The sequence below is a fragment of the Engystomops pustulosus genome, chromosome 3, assembly GCF_040894005.1.
Source record: "Engystomops pustulosus chromosome 3, aEngPut4.maternal, whole genome shotgun sequence".
Classification (NCBI taxonomy): domain Eukaryota; kingdom Metazoa; phylum Chordata; class Amphibia; order Anura; family Leptodactylidae; genus Engystomops; species Engystomops pustulosus.
The window spans coordinates 137,355,743-137,360,708 of record NC_092413.1 but is presented as its reverse complement, the minus strand read 5'-3'; positions in this window follow the sequence as shown (position 1 = coordinate 137,360,708).

Here is a 4,966-nt window from a genome sequence, read left to right as displayed (position 1 = left end):
ACTTGCGACCGCTGTGTTCTGCGCTTAGTGGCGCACATATCCATAGCAAAGGCTGAAGTGGCAAAATTCAGTAGGGGTTGGATTTCTATTAGGCAATAACTCAGTGTCATCTCATCTGGCATAGTACTGTGCTTCCTTTGATACTTGGCTAGAAAATAGCCATAGGAGAATACAAACAGCTTCTTGAAGCCTACAGTAGCGTTCTATATATTTGATTTCTGGTTGATCTGCTGGTGACTGTAGTTTCTGCAGTGCATGTACTTGCCAATTCTGAGCAATTTGTAGTGGGACTTGCGACCGCTGTGTTCTGCGCTTAGTGGCGCACATATCCATAGCAAAGGCTGAAGTGGCAAAATTCAGTAGGGGTTGGATTTCTATTAGGCAATAACTCAGTGTCATCTCATCTGGCATAGTACTGTGCTTCCTTTGATACTTGGCTAGAAAATAGCCATAGGAGAATACAAACAGCTTCTTGAAGCCTACAGTAGCGTTCTATATATTTGATTTCTGGTTGATCTGCTGGTGACTGTAGTTTCTGCAGTGCATGTACTTGCCAATTCTGAGCAATTTGTAGTGAGACTTGCGACCGCTGTGTTCTGCGCTTAGTGGCGCACATATCCATAGCAAAGGCTGAAGTGGCAAAATTCAGTAGGGGTTGGATTTCTATTAGGCAATAACTCAGTGTCATCTCATCTGGCATAGTACTGTGCTTCCTTTGATACTTGGCTAGAAAATAGCCATAGGAGAATACAAACAGCTTCTTGAAGCCTACAGTAGCGTTCTATATATTTGATTTCTGGTTGATCTGCTGGTGACTGTAGTTTCTGCAGTGCATGTACTTGCCAATTCTGAGCAATTTGTAGTGGGACTTGCGACCGCTGTGTTCTGCGCTTAGTGGCGCACATATCCATAGCAAAGGCTGAAGTGGCAAAATTCAGTAGGGGTTGGATTTCTATTAGGCAATAACTCAGTGTCATCTCATCTGGCATAGTACTGTGCTTCCTTTGATACTTGGCTAGAAAATAGCCATAGGAGAATACAAACAGCTTCTTGAAGCCTACAGTAGCGTTCTATATATTTGATTTCTGGTTGATCTGCTGGTGACTGTAGTTTCTGCAGTGCATGTACTTGCCAATTCTGAGCAATTTGTAGTGGGACTTGCGACCGCTGTGTTCTGCGCTTAGTGGCGCACATATCCATAGCAAAGGCTGAAGTGGCAAAATTCAGTAGGGGTTGGATTTCTATTAGGCAATAACTCAGTGTCATCTCATCTGGCATAGTACTGTGCTTCCTTTGATACTTGGCTAGAAAATAGCCATAGGAGAATACAAACAGCTTCTTGAAGCCTACAGTAGCGTTCTATATATTTGATTTCTGGTTGATCTGCTGGTGACTGTAGTTTCTGCAGTGCATGTACTTGCCAATTCTGAGCAATTTGTAGTGGGACTTGCGACCGCTGTGTTCTGCGCTTAGTGGCGCACATATCCATAGCAAAGGCTGAAGTGGCAAAATTCAGTAGGGGTTGGATTTCTATTAGGCAATAACTCAGTGTCATCTCATCTGGCATAGTACTGTGCTTCCTTTGATACTTGGCTAGAAAATAGCCATAGGAGAATACAAACAGCTTCTTGAAGCCTACAGTAGCGTTCTATATATTTGATTTCTGGTTGATCTGCTGGTGACTGTAGTTTCTGCAGTGCATGTACTTGCCAATTCTGAGCAATTTGTAGTGGGACTTGCGACCGCTGTGTTCTGCGCTTAGTGGCGCACATATCCATAGCAAAGGCCGAAGTGGCAAAATTCAGTAGGGGTTGGATTTCTATTAGGCAATAACTCAGTGTCATCTCATCTGGCATAGTACTGTGCTTCCTTTGATACTTGGCTAGAAAATAGCCATAGGAGAATACAAACAGCTTCTTGAAGCCTACAGTAGCGTTCTATATATTTGATTTCTGGTTGATCTGCTGGTGACTGTAGTTTCTGCAGTGCATGTACTTGCCAATTCTGAGCAATTTGTAGTGAGACTTGCGACCGCTGTGTTCTGCGCTTAGTGGCGCACATATCCATAGCAAAGGCTGAAGTGGCAAAATTCAGTAGGGGTTGGATTTCTATTAGGCAATAACTCAGTGTCATCTCATCTGGCATAGTACTGTGCTTCCTTTGATACTTGGCTAGAAAATAGCCATAGGAGAATACAAACAGCTTCTTGAAGCCTACAGTAGCGTTCTATATATTTGATTTCTGGTTGATCTGCTGGTGACTGTAGTTTCTGCAGTGCATGTACTTGCCAATTCTGAGCAATTTGTAGTGGGACTTGCGACCGCTGTGTTCTGCGCTTAGTGGCGCACATATCCATAGCAAAGGCCGAAGTGGCAAAATTCAGTAGGGGTTGGATTTCTATTAGGCAATAACTCAGTGTCATCTCATCTGGCATAGTACTGTGCTTCCTTTGATACTTGGCTAGAAAATAGCCATAGGAGAATACAAACAGCTTCTTGAAGCCTACAGTAGCGTTCTATATATTTGATTTCTGGTTGATCTGCTGGTGACTGTAGTTTCTGCAGTGCATGTACTTGCCAATTCTGAGCAATTTGTAGTGGGACTTGCGACCGCTGTGTTCTGCGCTTAGTGGCGCACATATCCATAGCAAAGGCCGAAGTGGCAAAATTCAGTAGGGGTTGGATTTCTATTAGGCAATAACTCAGTGTCATCTCATCTGGCATAGTACTGTGCTTCCTTTGATACTTGGCTAGAAAATAGCCATAGGAGAATACAAACAGCTTCTTGAAGCCTACAGTAGCGTTCTATATATTTGATTTCTGGTTGATCTGCTGGTGACTGTAGTTTCTGCAGTGCATGTACTTGCCAATTCTGAGCAATTTGTAGTGGGACTTGCGACCGCTGTGTTCTGCGCTTAGTGGCGCACATATCCATAGCAAAGGCTGAAGTGGCAAAATTCAGTAGGGGTTGGATTTCTATTAGGCAATAACTCAGTGTCATCTCATCTGGCATAGTACTGTGCTTCCTTTGATACTTGGCTAGAAAATAGCCATAGCAATAGGATAGCATTGTTTGGTTTTAAAAACTCAAAAAAAAACAAAAAACACACAAAAAAAAAAAAAAACACAAAAAAAAACAAAAAAAAGTAAAAAAAAAATAAAGTTATAACTCTCATTTTAAAAATGTTTAACCCGAGGGCTAGGGGTAGAGGACGAGGGCGGGGACGTGGGCGTCCAACTACTGCAGGGGTCAGAGGCCGTGGTCCTGGGCGGGGTGAGACACCACCTGCTGATGAGGGAGCAGGGGAACGCCGCAGAGCTACACTCCCTAGGTTCATGTCTGAAGTTACTGGGACTCGTGGTAGAGCAGTGTTGAGGCCAGAACAGTGCGAACAGGTGATGTCGTGGATTGCTGACAATGCTTCGAGCAATTTGTCCACCACCAGTCAGTCTTCCACGCAGTCCACCCATGTCACCGAAATCGCCACTCCTCCAGCTCCTGCACCTCAGCCTCCTCCCCCCCAGTCTGCCCCCTCCCAGGAAAATTTGGCATTTGAACCGGCATACTCTGAGGAACTGTTTTCTGGACCCTTCCCACAGTCACAAACCACTTGTCCGGTTGCTGCTGAGCAATTTTCCGATGCCCAGGTTTTCCACCAGTCACAGTCTGTGGGTGATGATGACCTTCTTGACGTAGTGGAAGTGTGTAAAGAGGTGTCCGACGATGAGGAGACACGGTTGTCAGACAGTGGGGAAGTTGTTGTCAGGGCAGGAAGTCCGAGGGGGGAGCAGACTGAGGGATCGGAGGATGATGAGGTGACAGACCCAAGCTGGGTTGAGAGGCCGGGTGAACACAGTGCTTCTGAGACGGAGGAGAGTCCTCGACCTGAACAGGTTGGAAGAGGCAGTGGTGGGGCCAGACGGAGAGGCAGGGCCAGAGCTGGTGCATCAGCGCCACTGTCAACTAGTGAAGCTCCCGTGGTGAGGGCTCTTTCGGCGAGGGCTAGATCTTCAGAAGTGTGGAGGTTCTTTAAGGAAACACCGGATGACCGACGGACTGTGGTGTGCAACATTTGCCAAACCAGGCTCAGCAGGGGTTCCACCACTACTAGCTTAACTACCACCAGTATGCGCAGGCATATGAATGCTAAGCACCCCACTCAGTGGCAACAAGCCCGTTCACCTCCGGCCGTGCACACCACTGCTCCTTCCCCTGTGTCAGCTGCTAGTCAGCCCCCTGCCCAGGACCCTGCCACAAAAACCCCATCGTCGCCACCACGATCCTCCACAGCATCCACCAGCGTTCAGCTCTCCATACCCCAGACGCTGGAGCGGAAACGCAAATATAGTGCAACCCACCCGCACGCCCAAGCCCTTAATGTGCACATCTCCAGATTGCTTAGCCTGGAGATGCTGCCCTATAGGCTAGTAGAGACCGAGGCCTTTCGCAACCTCATGGCGGCGGCCGCCCCTCGGTATTCGGTCCCCAGCCGCCACTACTTTTCCCGATGTGCCGTCCCAGCCCTGCACCAGCACGTGTCAGACAACATCATCCGTGCCCTGACCAACGCCGTTTCTGACAAGGTCCACCTGACCACGGACACGTGGACGAGTGCTGCCGGGCAGGGCCACTATATATCGCTGACGGCACATTGGGTTAACTTGGTGGAGGCTGGGACCGAGTCTGACCCTGGGGCTGCTCATATACTGCCGACGCCGAGGATTGCGGGGCCTACCTCGGTCCAGGTGTTTCAGGCCTACTATGCCTCCTCCTCCTCCCACCCCTCCTCCACCTCCTCCTCCGAACTACCATCCGTGGGCACGGCGCCATCAGTCGGTAGCTCTAGGCACAGCAGCAGTGCCGTCGCTAAGCGACAGCAGGCGGTGCTCAAACTGCTGAGCCTAGGCGACAAAAGGCACACCGCCCAAGAGCTATTACAGGGCATCACGGCGCAGACTGATCTGTG